The sequence below is a fragment of the Halyomorpha halys genome, unplaced genomic scaffold (assembly GCF_000696795.3).
Source record: "Halyomorpha halys isolate HHAL.00 unplaced genomic scaffold, Hhal_1.1 Scaffold31.1, whole genome shotgun sequence".
Taxonomy (NCBI): Eukaryota; Metazoa; Arthropoda; class Insecta; order Hemiptera; family Pentatomidae; genus Halyomorpha; species Halyomorpha halys.
This window is the reverse complement of record NW_027107458.1, coordinates 771073-790193: the sequence shown is the minus strand read 5'-3', so window position 1 is coordinate 790193 and position 19121 is coordinate 771073. Positions and strand designations below refer to the sequence as shown.

The 19121-nt window shown below is 31.1% G+C and overlaps 1 protein-coding gene across 1 annotated transcript in view; it reads right to left on the bottom strand.

Annotated features, from left to right (window-relative positions):
- LOC106685080 (methyl farnesoate epoxidase) overlaps window positions 1-19121 on the bottom strand; it is a 55662-nt gene that overhangs the window by 26133 nt on the left and 10408 nt on the right. The gene's annotated exons all lie outside the window — the stretch shown is intronic.

The following is a 19121-nucleotide window of genomic DNA, read 5'->3' as shown; positions in this document are numbered from 1 at the left end:
AAAAAAAAAAAAAAAAAGTTAAGAGAAACAATAACATTATTGAAAGCATATGATTGCGAGAGAACTATAATTTTGTATTTATTTATATAATTTTATGTTTTATATTTATAGTGAAATTTAACTATATATTTAAAACATTATGTATCAAAGTGTTTGAGCTACCTACGAACTACAACAGAAAAAAAGACAATGAACAAGACATTAGAAGAACATAGTAAAAAAAAAACTACAAAACACTGTTATGGGTCCTTTCGTTCATAAGAATGGAAGATTAAGAAGCAAAATTTGCAGCCCATAATTTTGAGATACCATTCATGAGGTACACGTTTCTAAATCTATAGGAGATTAAAAATAAAGTAAAGAAAAATGGGAACGAGGAATGGGAAAGTTTACTCCATAACCACCTTCGGGTGGTCGAAGACCTCAATCTTGCTTGGCTGCTTTCAAATAGAGTTACGTCCATAATAAGCAGGTTAAGAATTTGACAAACCAAGATGACTCCTCTACACCAGTTTTTAGGGCGGGATCGATCGACATGCCATGCCTAGCCTGTGATAACGCAACTCACTTTGCTAATATTCAACATCTGTTCCGATACCTAAACTACCAGAAAGAATGAAACAATCTTAAAATTAAAAAAAAAAAAAAAAAAAAAATCCATGCAAAGACCATTTTAGTATTAATCATTCAAATATTTGATTTAAAAAAAATTAATCCGACTAGGAACAATGTTCACTACTGTCCCAGGCAGTCGAAGCGGTATTAAAAAAACCTAAAAAAACAAAAACAAAACAAAAATAAAAATAAAGAAAATTAATTTATATATGTATATATAGTTGACCGTAAAAAGTGATGTATAGGAAGATGGTCAGGTTTGCGGTCAAAGGAGAAACAAAAATAGTTTACAACTATTTATTTTCCCACATTTCCCCTAACTTTGTAGGGCTTCATCAGGGCTAAAAAGATACAAAATGATAAAATGATAAGAATAAAAATAAGTAACAATGGCAAGAGTAAACATTTTTTATATAAAAATACGTAAAATATACAGTTAAAAAATACAGAAGATGTACATAAAACAAAAACAATACGGGGAAGGAAAAAAAAATTGAGATTAAATAAACGTCATGAAAAAATAATAATTATACATAAATAAGTAAAAATAAAGATATAAAATAATAATAAATTAGCAAAGAAAAAGTCAAGACAGCCTACCAGTTCAGAACAAGCGGGTGAACTGTAGGCAACAATGAAGCGGATTATGTACATCTCTTGTATTTTTTAACTGTATATTTTACGTATTTTTATATAAAAAATTTTTACTCTTGCCATTGTTACTTATTTTTATTCTTATCATTGTATCTTATCTTTGTATTTTTATTCTTATCATTGTATCATTTTGTATCTTTTTAGCCCTGATGAAGCCCTACAAAGTGGGGCGAAACGTCGGAAAATAAATAGTTGTAAACTATTTTTGTTTCTCCTTGACCGAAAAATTAATTTTTAATATGCTGACTGAAGTGAAGAGGAAGATGGGGAACAGAAAAAGACAAAATATTAAAGATGTATAGACTATATATTTTTCAGGCTCCGCAGACCTTGTAGATCTTTGGCGCCCGAACCAGCCTTCTCCACGCCTGCCTGTCTTGGGCAACTGCTCACGAGTTTGCTGCATGCAGCTCTTTCACATATTTGTTGATTCAGTCTGGTTTTTGTTCTCCAACGTGATCTCTTGCCAAATATATTGGCATTCATAGTTATGTAGATGTGTCTTGATCGATTGCTTCGAGCCACATATTGATCCTATTTTAACATACTTGCCTACATGTAATGAGATATTGACAGAACCAGTCTCCGCAACCAGTTCTCTGTTGGTCCCTACCTTCTCTGTGTTAAGGTATGATAACTTTAATGAAAACTATGTATAATTACTAGCAAAAATGTATGGGTCCGCCATGTATACGTAGGGGTAATAAAAAGAGGCGGGTTTTTTCAAAACGTTAAAAATAATTAATTCTTCATTCGGAGCTCTATATATTTAAAACTATCATTTACAATAGAAAATCTAAGAGAACATCATTTAAAGTAGAATAAATTTGCTAAACTGTAAGCTAAAATAGAGCTATTTACGTTCAATAGTTCTCAAAAAACTTGTTAAAAAGCAATATTTCATACAAATGTTGTACAGAACGTACTGAATGATCAGTAGTTAGTGAATTTATTTTGGAAAATCTATATCTCAAAAACCATTTGGCGTACAGAGGTTTATTAGCACTCAAATTATAGCTAGTTTATTGGATTATGAAGTGGTTTATGACGTTTATCGTTACTTTATAGTAAGTTAAATGTGACTTAACTTAGTTAAAAAAATGAGAACTTTATTTTTAAGTTCTGCCAGACATATGTGCGTCTTATGTATCTAGAAATAGATTTCTAGAACAACTAGAAATTAACAGCTTGTGTATTTATTTTGTCAAATATCATAAAAACTACTACTGCTACAAAGATAAACGTTATAAACTATTTTATAGTAAATTTAACTAGCTTTAATTTGAGTGCTGACAGACATCTGTACGTCCTATGGTTTTTGAAATAAAGTTTTTCAATTCTCAAACTTATTGTCCTAACAACAATATTTGAAGACTAATAGACATCTGTACGTCACATAGTTCCTGAGATATAGATTTCTCAAAATAAATTAACTAACTACTTGTTAGTATAAGTAGTATCTTACAGTAAATGTTTTTAAAATGTTGCTTCTTAAAAAGCTATATCTCGAGAACTAGTGAATGTTCTATTTGGGCTCACATTTTAGCAAATTTACTCTACTTTAAATGATGTTCTCTTAGATTTTCTATTGTTGGTAGTTTTTAAGTTGTAGAGCTCCGATTGAAAAAATGTTTTTTTAATGTTTTGATACAGCCGCCATTTTTTATTCCTCCTAACTTATACTTGGTAGACTCATCAGTTTTGACTAGTAATTATAAATATTTTTTATTAAAGTAATCTAAAAGTGGGTTGAAATAACTGCCTTTTTTTTCCTTCTGGCTCTTGGGCTAATAGGAAATCAATGTTTATTATCATCAAAGCAACTTCAAGATTTCCAAATTGAGTGACAAAAAAAAAAAAGTTTTCGCCCATATATGAAAAAGCACCACTCCTCGTGGCGTCACTCTCTCTCTTAAATTCATAAACACTGAGAATCTGGTTAAATTATATATTTAAACTAATTTTAATGATAACTCTGTTCTATTTAAGAAATGTACTGCAAAAGAAAAACAAATTAACGTTAAGGACTATAATTAATAATTAATTTAATTAGGACTAATTAAAAAATATAAAACTTGAATAAGTTTTCAAGTTTTATCTCATGTCTAAATAATTTGTTTTTTCCCTATAATGGGGCGCATAATCATGGTTCTTCATCCACGTGACTACTTACTGGCTACCTAATAACGCCTTGCTAATTTCTGCCAATTAACCTAACAGGGTTTACGTAGTGAACTTTCTTTATTCTGGATAAAGTATCAGTGATTATATTTCAGATTTATTGGACGTGATGTAATTTCCTTCCTCAACTTATAATCTATCTAAAAAAAAAAAAATCAAATCGAACAGTTCCAAAAACAATAGTTCAAACAAACCCTTTAACATTTTATATTATGTATGTATAATCTTTATTTATTATAATTTTTTACTTCCACTTTTAGCGACCTCGATTATTAGGGTGGAGGACGTGTGTGCATGCGTGCGTGTGTGTGTGTGTGTACAGATATGATTTTTACTTAGGATTTATTTATATCTTCATTTTATTATTTAGTTTTATCATATACTTTAGATGCTCTTCTGTTTTAATTTTTTTTAATTTAATAGTATCCTGTATATTGTATATTGCGTTATATGTTGTACGTATTATGCTCTTATATTTAGACAGATTCTTTCCATACTTCATATGAACTTATTACCTTCATTATTAAAAATTTATAAGAAATTATATAGAATTTGTAAATTCTATCATTATTATTCTTTAATATTCAATAATTCCATTCATTTACTTATTTTATTTTATTATCATATTATTATTTGTAATTAGTTTAGAGATATAAATTAAATCATAGGTTTTAAATCTAAAAAAATTGTAAATTCTAATACATAGACCGTCACAGCCTTCACAATGTCCCAATAATTAAATGTGTAATAACCATAACTTTTATTTGCTGTCTGTTGTTTAGGAAGTAGGGAATAGTAGTATAATAAAGTGTAAAGTAAATGTGAACACGATGTAGTATAAATATAAGAGTTAAAATTTGGTTAAAACTTGTCCAGTAATTGCGTTTACGAACGACAAACTGCCTATGATATAATAATATCATAAACATTTATATTTTAGAACAATTCACCAAAATTTAACAAGCGATGTGGTATAATTTATGACTAGAATGAGATTTTTTTTTCTGCTATATCGATTTAATTTCTCATATAATTTTATCATACATATTTCTGGAGGAGAAGATATGTGTGCACTGATCTCGTGAACTGAAGGCAAGGAGGTTAAGATAGACTGGGTATGTTGCTCGAAGCGATCCATCAGGACTCCTGTACAATGAATGCCAGTATAGTAGGCAAGAGACCACGTGGGAGGAAAAAAAACAAATAGGTATGCAGTATCACATGATAGGCTTGCATGGAGAAGGCTGGTTCGGGCGGCCAAAGATCTACAAGACTGTAGAGCCAACCGAAAAAAAAAATTTAATATTTCACCGTTATTACACATTTTAAAACATTTTTTTTCATTTAAGTTCATATTTTCGTCGATATTTCTCATTGTATTTTACAGATTATTTATTTGTTTCAGCTTCTTTAGTTGTTTCATCCGCTGGACTGGGTTTCGGTATGCTACAAAGTTTTTCGTTAAATCGGAACTAACCAAGATCGTTTTTGTTACGGCGGGTAGGGGTTCGAAAGGAACCTTTACTAGCCCAACCGTGAAAAGAAAAGAATAGCCTAATTTTGTTATTTTTGTATTTTTAAATAAGTAAACATAATAAGAAGGAACACAAAATATACAACTAGAAACAAAAGGAAAGCTTAACACTAACAATAAAAAGGAAACTGGAAGAGAATAAGTGAAAAAAGAAGACGAGAAAAACGAAATTAATTAATGGCGGAATGGAGTACCTTACAAATTTTTTTTTCTATAAAAAAATAACTAAAAAAAAGATGAAATAAAATGTACAATAAAAAAATTCGACAACCGGAGGACCTTGAGAAAAAAAATTAAAAAGAAAAATATCCGGCCCGGAGGACCAAAATGTTACGGTGGGTAAGGAACCTTTACTAGCTCAACTGCGAAAAGAAAAGAATAGCCGAATTTTGTATTTTTAAATAAGTAAACATAATAAGAAGGAACACAAAATATACAACCAGAAACAAATGGAAAGCTTAACACTATTATAAAATTAAATTAATTGAACAAAAGATAAAAAAAAAGTCTTATTTCACCGGAGATTGGTGGGGCCCCGGTTGTAGTTGTTCTGGGTGGATATTCTCGTGGAAGTAGATCGACAAAAGGGACGTACGTCCGCCTTGTCCTCTTGGAGGATGAGTTGAAGAAGCCCGCCCGCCGTGGCTGAGATGATTTAGCTGGCTAAGATGGCCAGAATGCTGGCAACTATGAGTGCGTAGTGAGAAGAAAATGAAGAAGATATGTGTATGCAGTGAGATGTTAAGTCCTTCTATTTTTTATTTTAAAAATCAATAGCGAGAAGTTGTTTTGTTTTTTGACTTAATAAAAATCACATGTTTCAATAATCGATTTGTGGACCATATTTTGGCCGCAACAGTTTTTAAGAATTACTTGTTGCTATAGCATCCAAAGTTCCTGGTCTTTATATTGTGAAATACTGACTGTTTACATTCCTATATTCGATACTAGGGCGACCAGCCGGAATGAAAACTTGACCTCTCCTCCCACTCTGATTAGAATAGGTTGATTAGATGTGAAAATTCCACCCTCCCCCTCTCCCTTCCATGTGTCAGAAATGACAAAGGTAATTAAAAAAATAAATAAAAGAATCCTACTGTTTCTCTCTCTATGTCTTAATACATCCTAACAAGTCCTTATCTAAGGTTACTGTGACGTAAATTTCTTTCGAATCCTGGGATGCTCCTTATGATGACAAACATTCTTTCTAGGTTAGCAGCTAGACTGGAGGGCTCTGAATCTCAGATTAGAACAGGTTCTGTTACGAAACCGTGAAGCCACAGCTTAAGGTTTCATCAGATTATTCGAGACTTATTTGTTTTCATTATGTAACAGAAAAGCATATTCATTTCATTTTTACACGAGAGGCTAACAGCTTACAAATTTAAGGAAGTGAAAAGATCTGATTTACAATAGGGGTATTCATGATGTTGTGTTAAATGTTAAATGTTTTACCATGTTAAATGTTATAACTATAAGATTGTGAGCAGCCCTTTTTGAAGTCATGTTAAACGTTAAATGCATAAGAGCCCCTAGCGGATTTTCTCAGCAACTTGTTGTATAAGCCTTTATGTTTATAACCTTCCTTCCAGACCCTCATGTTATTGTTTACTTCAGTTTTGATTTAAGTAATTAATTACAACATGCCTAGAGTGAGTGAAAAGTGGAATTAGTGTGAAAGTTTAGCTTATGAAATGAAAAAATAACTTTATTCTGGGACATATGTCCCCTAAGAATAATTAGATGGTTCATATAGTGAGATTTTTATCTCGCGAGCGTTTACAAATTTTCAGATAGTAGAATGAAATTACATTGTTTTTTTTACTGTTTTTTTTTCTCAAATGTATCATTAAAATTATCCATTCTGGTTTAATAACAGGGATATGAATACCACAAACACACGAAAGAACTGAGCTGTCACAACAAAAATGGCGGCGATCTCAACTGGGCTATTGTGTAACGTCATTCTCCATCTTATTTAACAGACCAAGTAACAGACTCTCAGCCATGTTAAATGTTATTTCGTTTTACCACGGTAAAAGAAGGCAATTTTTTTCGATTTAACATGAGTTTTTATCCATTTAACACGCTTTAACATGTTAAACCAAAGATCATGAATGCCCCTAATATTTTAAATTAAAATAGGAAGGTGATATCGGTGGTAGTTAACTACACTTCTTGCATTCTATCCCTTTAGAATTACTTTAGAGATATCCAGTATAGAGGATCTATGTCTTTATAATATATTTAAGAGGATCAATATTTTCTTATAATATAGTATTGTAATAAAATCAATTCATCGAACATTACATAATAAAACTTGGAACTTGATAATGGCATAATGCATAGACATTTCTGATAGAATAAAAGCAGATTTCGATCTGGGTGTTTCAACTTCTTTAGAGTGAAGCACGCAATGGAAATTTGACACTCGCCCACTTACCAATTTGCTTGTTATTCCATCCCGATCTAATTTCTCCTGGGTAACTGTCTCTATTAAACGAGATTTGTTCATTTCGTGGGCGATTGTAATAGATAAGTTAGTATAATAAACAACAAACCAAAAAGGATTTACTGAAGTTATTATAGTATATACACAAGTCATAATAATTATTACTAACCCGACAGGAGTATCCTACTTTTTTGTACCCTAAGAGGTGTCTCGTAAGGATTTTGCTCAAGGTAGACCATTAGTACTATATTTTTTAAATAATTGGATGTGATGATGATAAAAATCTTTACGATTACTTTCAATACAATATGAAATTGAAATTATAAATTGTAGCTCTTTCATTGAAGTTCTGGCCAATGCAGACGACGTCGTCATCATCGGTAGATCTCTGCAGAGCATTAGGACTGCTTTCGAAGCAATGGATGTCGAAGCAAAAAGGATGAGGCTGCATATTAATGGGGAAAAAACCAAGATTATGCTGTTGGGTAAGAAGCCTCTGGACCAGAGGATGAGTCGCCTGGAAATGGGCCCCTATAATTTCGAAGTGGTAAATAAGAGGATTTACTTATCTTGGCTCTATTATCAATGAGAACCAGGATGAAGAAGAAGAAGTTAAAAGCAGAATTAAAGCTGGAAAAAGAGCATATTTCTCCATTGTAAGGCTAATTAAAAGCAGACTTGTTAGTCGTACCACCAAGTTCACCCTGTACGAAACGTTGATAAGGCCAGTCGTCACATGCTGTGAAGAAACTTGGACGCTAAGCAATAAAAGCATTGACCTGCCAGACAGGTTTGAAAGAGTAATTCTGAGGAGAATCTTAGGGCCCGTATGCGAGAATGGTAATTGGCGAAAAAGAAAAAAATGGTGAACATTTTGTCTCTATAAGGAATGTAACATCTCCGCGTACATAAGGATACAGAGGCTTAAATGGCTTGGCCATGTAATGAAGATGAGCGAGGAAAGAGTGGCACATAAACTGTACAGTTACGTTCCGGATGGTGTGCGGCAACGTGGTAGGCCGAAGGGCCGATGGAGCGATGCTGTGAGGTGGGATCTGGGACAACTTAGGATCCCAATAACCCTTACAGAAGATAGAGAAAGATGGTTGGCGGCCTTTGAGCAGGCCGAGGGCAGCTTCTTGCGCCTGTTGTGCCAGTAAAAGAAGAGCTTCTTCTCTTTCATCTGGAGATGAAGAATCCATATTTTCTAAGATTATTTCGGCTCATGATTTAAAATAAAAAACGCACACCACCTAGTGAGTAAAATGATCAAATGAGGAAAAAAAATCAAAGTTAGGTGTGTAAATTGGTGAGAGAAATGTTCATTCTTACCGTTGCGAGGGAGTCAGAGCAAAACTAAATTGGGTATAGGTGGGAAGGTAAAAGGGAGAAAAACATAAACAATCGGTAACAACAATATCAAAGGGTCAACAAAAGTTAGACAAAAGTATAAACAAAAAAGATGAAAAACTAGGGAAATATAGACATTTATTTCTCATCATAAGGAAAGTGCTCAAGGCTTCACCTCTCAAGAGTTAAGTAATACGATTTTTCGATAAATTAAAAAATAACGTTAAACCGTCAAAATTTATTAGGGCCCGGTTGCACCAATCCCCGTTAAAACTAAGATCTGTATAGCTCATATTTATCCAAGAGTTTACTAAAACCACAGTAACTTACCGACCAGTTTCTGCTATACAGTTTTATTAACCAGGTTACCGAAACTGTAATATCCATCGATATAACCATCAACCGTAATAACTATTGTTGTTTACCCACTTTTCACGTTTCCTCTAAAAAAAAAACTTTGTCATCTTTGTAACGTATTTTTTGATTGTGAGTCTGGCTGTTTGCAGCGCAGAACCCACTTGGCGGCAAGATTTCGAGCTAACATGTTAAATTCCTCCTATAATTCCTCCTCTTCAATTATTTTCTTAACCCACGTTACTAGTTATGATCAACATATATTATTATTGTTGTTTTCAATTTTTTTTTTTCTATTCATTTCTTTTGTTAAACTTAATATATATTTTGCTTCTTTATCAAATATTCTGGTTACATATTTGTTACATATATTTTTTTTCTCCCAATTTTCTTTTTTCTTTCCTTAAATTTAATTTTTAAATTATTATTAAACTAAAATATTCATATTCTCTGCATTATATAACTTAAATTTTTTATTTTATTTCCTTAATTATGTTATTTTACCTACTTTTTCAATTGCCTTTGCATACATTTTATTTTCCACTTCTTTCATCACTTTAAATTTTATTAATTCCATTCTGTACAATTATTTACTTTATGTCATTCTATTTATATTTTCTGTATTCATTGGTTCTGTTCTTAGCCCTGATGAAGGCTAGAAATTCTAGTCGAAACGTTGGCACAATTAAATAAGTTTCTTCAACTTATTTTTGTTATATTTTGACCGCACTCCCCAACTATCTTCTCCTCGTATAAGTCATCCACTGTCAAATATCTCTCACGATTGTAATAACCATCGTTAGATCGCATTAGTGTTTCCAAAAATTCAAATCAAATATTGTTTCAAGTTCATAATTAGTTTTTCTGTATTTTCTTTACGTCATTTACGCACAGCTAAGGTAAGTAGCATTTATCATACTATAGTTAACATAAAACTAAAGACATTTTAAATCATTAAATCATAATGTATTAGAACAAATAATAGAACCTTTTTTTCTACTCATTTAAAATTCCATGCACTTGAATAAATCATTATTAGTAAAAAAAATTGCCAACAGTATTGAATCAAAAGTGTAAATGTTATCTGAACACAAATAATTTAAGTTTACATAAAAGAAATAGAAAAGTGTCTTGATTTAATTTTTCTTTCTCATTATTGTAATTATATTGAAATTTCTGTTTCAGCATGAACAAGAAAAGCTCGAATTTCTCACGAAGGGAGGAGCAAATTCTCTTAGGATTGGTAAAAAATATATCAGTATCATCAAAAATAAAAACCTGACAATGCTAAATCCAAACAACAACTAGCCTATAGGAAAGAAACAGAAACCAACATATGTAATTAAGGACGCCTAATAAATTAATAAATAAATACGAAAAGATGAAGGACACAAAAAAAAAAAAAATTCTGCCCACAAGCAGTACTTGATGGTAATATAGGGTGTTTTTTTAAGCCCGATAGAACTTGAAATTGTAAAAAATAACACAAAAAATTAAATTGTAATCAAAATTTTTTTTTTATTCGAAAGATCAATACGTGACATTAACATTTGAAAATGATTTCGGGCATATGGGCACCGCGGCTGTTCTTGACGAAGCGCATTCTGGACGTCCAATTTTGGGCCACTTTTTCGAGCACTGCTGGCCGTATGTCACGAATAACACGAACAATGCTGGCCTCCAAGGCGTCAATTGTTGCTGGTTTATCAGCATAAACCAGTGACTTCACGTAGCCCCACAGGAAATAATCGAGAGGTGTCAAATCGCACGACCATATGCGGCAATTTTGCTTATTAACAAACCCGTTAAGCCAAAAATGCGCCTCATCGCTGAACACAATTTTACAGAATGCGCTTCGTCAAGAACAGCCGCGGTGCCCATATGCCCGAAATCATTTTCAAATGTTAAAGTCACGTATTGATCTTTCGAATAAAAAAAAAATTTTGATTACAATTTAATTTTTTGTGTTATTTTTTACAATTTCAAGTTCTATCGGGCTTAAAAAAACACCCTATATAAGGTGGAGTAATAGCCATAGGCGGGCTAATTAATTTTTTTTTTAATAAATTTATTTGTTGTTATTTACAACTGTATATAAATATATACATCAAAGTAAATCTGCTGTAAGTGATATAATGACATGATACAAACATGTGGAGAATCTACCCATTGATAGAACTCCAATAATATTTCTAGAGGAGAAGATCTCGAGACCATCTTTTTTTCAGATGCCTAGGAGAATTATTTGGTAATGAAGGAGAAGCCAGGTTAGAAACAAGTGGATTTGTGCTGTTGGGAAGTTTTTACATAGAAGGATGGGTATCAGATTCTGACCACATTGGCAATGTATGGGACATTGAGGCCCTGATGACTTGATTCGTGACAAAGTAAGGAGCATTAAGTATCATACGGAGGATTTTAGACTGTAAGGATTGGATTCGGGAGGAATTTGAAGGTTTAGTTGAGCCCCAAAGTTGGTATGTCCAGATAGGCCTTACAATAGTCATTTAGATCAGTCTTTTGTTATGGATTAGCAGTTTAGACCGTTTATTTATTAAATGTTATAATAGTCGGAATCGTCGAGAATTGATTTGGTCAAGAACGGAATTTTTTTTTCGTTACTCATCAACGGCGAAAAATCTCGATCAAATCCATTTTATTGAATTTGGAAAGAAATGGAATAATACAATACATCTCCGCTAGATATCAGATCCAACTGAAACTATGGAAGTTTCCTTGTATGGTTAGGTAACTGAAGATTTTCTCTAACTCTCAGTTTAATCAGCTATCATTGCCCAACAAACCTTATAGTACAAGAGACAAAAAGAGAAAAAAGTCAGTTACTTCACCCCACTTTTTTATTACTTTAATGAAAACTATGTATAATTACTAGTCAAAATTGATGAGTCTGTCAAATATAAGTAGAGAGAATAAAAGATGGCGGCTTTTAAAAAATGTTTAAAATAATTAATTTTTCATTCGGAGCTCTACATCTTTAGAACTACCAACAACACTAGAAAACCCTAGTAAGCCCTAATAGAGAGAGCTATTTACATTCAATAGTTCTCGAGATAAAGCTTTTTAAAAAACATTTCATAAAAATTTTGTATGGGACGTACTGAAAGATCAGTAGTTAGTGAATTTATTTTGAAAAACATCTATCCCAAAAACCATTTGAGTAGCACGCAAATTAAAGCTAGTGATTTTATTAAAGTTAATGAGCTATAAAGTAGTTTATGATTTTCATCTTCGAAGGTGTAATAGTTTACTTGAAATTCGCTGAAATAAATCATAAAAACTACTACCCCTACGAAGATAAGTGTCATGAACTACATTTTAATAAGTTCAATTTCCTTTATTTTGAGTGCTGGCAGACATATGTACGTCTTATGGATCGAGAGATATATTTTTTCAAAAATCCAAAATTTTATACGAACAACTATAAATTAACATTTTGTGAGTTTATTTTGTCAAGTATCATAAAAACTACTACTCCTACAAAGATAAACATAATTAACTATTTCGTAGTAAATTTAACTAGCTTTAATTTGAGCGCTGGCTGACATCTGTACGTCCAACGGTTTCTGAAATGAAGTTTTTCATAAATCAAACTTATTGTCCGAACAACTATAAATCTATTTATTTTAGCAAATATTATGAAAACTACTATTCCTATGAAGGTAAAGGTCATAAACTTCTTTATAGTACATTAAACTAGCTTTAATTAGAGTGCTAATAGACATCTATACGTCACATAGTTCCTGAGATTTCTCAAAATAAATTAGGGCTCATATTTTAGCAAATTTACGCTTCTTTAAATAATTTTCTTTTAGACTTTTTAGTGTTGTTGGTAGTTTCTAGGATATAGAGCTCCGACTGAAAAATTAATGTTTTTTAAGGTTTCGAAACAGCCACCATTTTGTGTTCCCCTTACCTATACTTGGTAGCCTTTATTTACTATTATTATTATTGGGTACCCTTAATTGGGTAAAAATCTGGCGGTCGAGCGTGATTCTGACCAAATCACCTCCTTGCACAACCGTTGGTACTAGTAACAGTACTTCTTTACAAAGTACTGAACCCCAGACTATCCATGGGTTATAGCAGTAGAGATTTAATTTAATATTTTTTAATAAAAATGATATTGTAAAAAATTAAAAAAAATATATTTTATTATATACCTTTGTGTAAATTAGTATTTACTTACAAGAAACACAATATAAATCACTACGTGATATGATGGTATATATATTATTTCAGAAACTGAATTACTACATAAAAAAAATCCTTCCGAGAACTAATTTACTGAAAGAAGCATAGTTGAAAAATTCATCTTAAAAAATCATAAGTTACTAATCACTAAAGCTTCAATTGAAGGGAATTCAATTGAAAGTTCAAAAGTGTTAGATATTTGGTATAATTTGTATTAAAAATTTGTTGAAAATATATTTTAGACAGAATATTCTTTAATAATTTCTCCAGAAAACTTATGAATATCTCCGGAACCCCGGACTGATTGGGAAGTTTAGAATAGACCCGTGGTATTATACTTCGTACACTCTCAAACAAAGAATTATGACGCAAATGTTCTAAATATGAATAGATCAGATGCATCAGATATGTGTAACCAAGGAGTTCCTGGCAGTGTAGGGCTCTACGTCCTGTCGGGGTGGGGGGGGGGGGTGAATTCCCACTTGTGACGAAGAACTAGCCGTACTACGAAGATAAGAAGTTGGACCAGAGAGTCCTCCGGACAGAGCAGAAGAGGACAGTGTCTGATATACAAAAGTTTAACAAGAGATAACAAAACCGTCATGCAATCTTTTAGAATTTTCAATCTGAGAAAACAAATAACAGGTTTTCCGGTTCCATCCTTTAGTTATTCATAAATTCTGTTATATTTTGCATTTAAACATTGTTTTTATTGCTAACAATAAGAATTAGTAATTTTTTTTTAATAAACAAAATTAAAGATACTTAAGAGAAAATTTTTTTGGAAATTCTTCATTTAAGTCCAGTTAAAGTATTTAACAATGAGGACTTATCAGGTATTAAAAATACTTAATTGCTCATTAAATAGGTTTTCTTAATTGTCTTCTTTTCAAATTGGTTCCGTAGCGGCCAACTGGTCAAGTTTACGTTTGTCGAGGCGTCACCAGAGTGGGGAAAAAATTAATTACTTTTACTTATCACATACTATAAATTGCAGAAGTGCAATAGCAGTTACAAATAATTGTAATTGCTCGATGAGCTACTTTAATAGCATTAATACGGCTCAGCTTATAATTGCCATTACCAATTACTATTTACAACCAATTACAATTATTCTTATGTAATTATTATTTTTTCCTAGAATTCCAAGAAACCATAATACAATTATAATTTATTTTAATTGCAATTACTTAGCAAAAAAAATATCTGTTTTCTAGTGGCTCCAAAATATGAAAATTATGTCCATTTTAGGATTTCACGCTTACGTCTAGCTTTATTAACATATCACGGTTCATTTATATGTTTTCGAAGATGTTGAAAATAAATATAAAATCGATTTTATAATGGCTTTCTTGAGTATCGATTTATTATAACTTTTCATGATTTCATGAGAGATAAATTAGAATAAAGAAAATCTGCATATGTGCTAAATTAAATGTAATTTTGATTGCGATTAATAAGGATCAAGAAGTAATTGTATAGAGTAATTGAAATTACTTTACATAATTACAGAAATTAATTGAGCGTAATTGTTTATCACAAACCACTAATTTTTGATGTATTGTAACCATTTAAAGGTTATATTAATGTAATCATAATGCAACTAAAACATGTAATTGAGGACATGATTCCTACTCATCTCTGGGCATAACCTCAGCAACCTCAAGTCTACCTATAGCGTTGCTGATTTAAATCCGGTTTGGGAAGGTTTAGTACAAGAGCCCAAGAGGAGAACAAAGGAAATTATTTCACCCCAATTTTTTATTACTTTAATGAAAACTATGTATAATTAATATTTAAAATTGCTGAGTCTGCCAAGTATAGGTAGGGGGAATAAAAATTGGCTGCTGTTTCAAATCGTAAAAAATAATTATTCTTCGGAGCTCTATATCTTTACAAATACCTACTTAGCTAACTTCGTTTTCGAGATAGAGCTTTTTAAAAAGCAACATTTCATAAAAATGTTGTGTGGGACGTACTAAAAGATCATTAGTTAGTGAATTTATTTTGAAAAATTTATATCTCAAAAACCATTTGATGGTCAGATGTTTATTAGCACTCAGATTAAAGCTAGTTTAATGAGCTATAAAGTAGTTTATGATGTTTATATTCGTAGGAGTAATACTTTACTTGAAATTAGCTAAAATAAATTGATTTATAGTTGTTCGGACAAATTTTCATTTGCCAAATTCATATCATAAGAACTATTACCCCTACGAAGATAAGTGTAATAAATTACTTTATAGTTAAATTTCCTTTATTTTGAATTTTGGAAATGTTGGCAGACATATGTGTATTTTATGGATCTAGAGATATATGTTTTCAAAAACCAACATTTTTTACGAACAACTATAAATTAACAATTTGTGAATTTGTTTGGTTAAATATCATAAAAACTAGAACTCCTACAAATATGAACGTTATAAATTATTTTACTGTTCATTAAATCAGCTTTAATTTGAGTGCTGGTAGACATCTGTCCGACCAATGGTTTCTGAAATGAAGTTTTTCAAAAATCAAACTTAATGTCCGAACAACTATAAATTAATTTATTTTAGCAAATATCATGAAAAATACTATTCCTGCGAAGGTAAAGGTTATAAACTTCTTTATAGTCCATCAAACTAGCTTTAATTTGAGTGGTAATAGACATCTGTACGTCACATAGTTCCTGAGATTTCTCAAAATAAATTAGGGCTCATATTTTAGCAAATTCACGCTTCTTTAAATAATTTTCTTTTAGACTTTCTAGTGTTGTTGGTAGTTTCTAAGATATAGAGGTCCGACTGAAAAATTAATGTTTTTTAAGGTTTCGAAACAGCCGCCATTTTGTGTTCCCCTTACCTATAGTTGGTAGCCATAATTTACTATTATTATTATTATTGGGTACCCTTATTGGGTAAAAATCTGGCGGTCGAGCGTGATTCTGACCAAATCACCTCCTAGCACAACCGTTGGTACTAGTAACAGTACTTCCTTACAAAGTACTGAGCCCCAGACCATTCATGGGTTGTAGCAGTAGAGATTTAATTTAATTTAATATTTTTGAATAAAAATGATATTGTAAAAATTAAAAAAAATATATTTTATTATATACCTTTGTGTAAATTAGTATTTACTTACAAGAAACACAATATAAATCACTACGTGATATGATGGTATATATATTATTTCAGAAACTGAATTACTACATACATGAGATATAGATTTCTCAATATAAATTAACCAACTACTGATCTTTCAGTAGATTTTTAATAAATTTTTCTTTTTAAAAGCTATATCTCGAGAACTATTGGACTTAAATAGCTCTTTTAGGGCTAAAATTTCAGAAAATTTACTCTTCTTTAAATAATGTTCTCTTAGATTTTCTAGTGTTGTTGGTAGTTTTTAAGATATAGAGCTGCGAATGAAAAATTAGAGTTTTTTAAAGGTTTTTCAACAGCCGTCATTTCTTATTCCCCCTACTTATACTTGGCAAACTCATCAATTATCACTAGTAATTATACCTTGTTTTTATTAAAATAATCAAAGATTGGAATGAAATAACTGCCTTTTTTTCTTCCCGGCTGTTGTACTATGACTTACAACCGCTGCGACAAATGCGACCGTTGTCACATGAATGGTGACATACGACTCAAGTGGGTTAATTCGTATTTACTCTGTGGATCTGAATTTAATTGATAATTTGAGAAAAGATTAATCGTTAGTTTTGTTAACATTAGCTTTGATGGATCATGCTACGAGGAATATATAAATCATTTAGTTATAATCTTAACACTTTCTTGAGGCTGGTTATAAAGTCAACTATTGACTGTGATAAATAATTTTAATTTTTAATTTAATGTGAAAAATTGAATAATTAGGACAATTTGTGGACTGATATAAATGACCTAGGCAGAATAGCATGAAGTTGTTTTTTAAATGATATGGTTCTAAAATTGTATTAAGATTATCCTTGAGGATGGCCGAAGTGGCCGAAACGTCGGACTTATAAAGGAATAAAAATTATTTGTGACTAAAATGGATAAAAATCTTATTTATTTAAACATATAAATCATGTTATGAAGTACACATTAGATTTTTTTTTCGTTTGTTCATTATTGCCATTTTTTCAGTGTGGAAATTCCACTTATACAGGCATCATTTTAGATTTACCAAATATATTGAAATACTATAATTTTCTCTACTATGTTACGAAATATTTTTCATTTTGCAGGTATATTTGGTAAACATTTAAGAACAAGCTAAAAATAATTGATTAACAATTGACAGTGTATTTACTGTTTATAGTTCTATAATCACCCGAACCATTTGTAGGTCAATTTCGCCATTTTGCATAAAAATGTCGTTTGATAATTTGATAATATGCTTTGAAATATATACTTATGCCATAAAACAAAATATTGATACTTTTAAATAGAAGCAGGAAAGTTTCGGATAATATTAAGGCAACATAAATTAACTTTCTCTCAAGGTGGCATGGGCGCCCTACAGTTCCTTAAGCAATAAATATATCATATCATTAATTATGACGCCTTATTATTATTTTTAAAATGTCGAATGTTCCTGCCCTAAGGTAGGTATCCTTTAATAATACTCTACTTATTCCTGTCGAACAGATCCGCTACATAGGACAACATCTAATCATCTAATCAGACTTGGAATCTTGATAGAAATCTGAAAAGATAGGAATCTGTGATTCAGATTATTACGTTTACTAGACAAACGCTCTAAACTTCTAATTAATCATAAAAGAAGGATCTATGTAACCTTAGTTGAGCTTTGGTGCTTGTCTAAACCATAGAATTCCTCTCTTATTCAATCAGTGCAATTCCAAATCATTCGTATAGTCCTTTATTTGTCATACTCACAAATCAAGTCATCCATTAGGAACTGGATTTTCCATATGTTCTGATTTGGTCAGAACCAGATACCTATCCTTCCATAACAAACTTTCTAACAACCCAAATCCACTTGTTTCTAACCTGGCTTCTCCATCATTACCAGATAATTCTCCTATTCTTTTGAAAAGAAGATGCCTCGAAATATCCTACTCTGAAATGTTATTGGAATTCGATGATGGGTGGATTCATCACAAGTCTGTATCATGCCATTGTATAACACACATTTCCTTTTTCTAATTGTATAAGTTATTTAATAAGTTGTAAATTAAAAAAAAAAATATCGATTTATTATAACTTTTAGGATTTCTTCTCATAAGAAATATGTTAGAATAAAGTAAATCTAAATGTATGTTAAATTAAATGCAATTGTGATTGCAATTAATAAGAATCAAGAAGTAATTGAAATTACTTTACACAATTATAGAAATTAATTGAGTGAAATTGTTCTTCACAAACCACTAATTTTGTATGTGTTGTAACCATTTAACGGTTATCTTAACGTAATTATAATGAATTATAACATGTAATTGAGGATATAATTAAAGGTAATTATAATATAATATAATATAATTGGAGAATATTACTAGTCAAAACTGTAGACTGTAGCTATGGACCCGCCACACTAAACCCCCGGAGGGCAACGGCCCTATATCACTTCGGAAATATTAGCTTAAAACGGAAAGAGGGGTATTTGAGATAGTCTAATCGAGCAATATTTAAAAAGCGCCTGTATTGAAAAATGGCAACAATTAATTAATTAATTAATAATTATTAATATAATATAATAATAATAATTTGGTGATGTTGCTAAGAACCTTATCCACCGATCCTTTTCTCTTTCTGACCCTCAATACCACCAGACCAA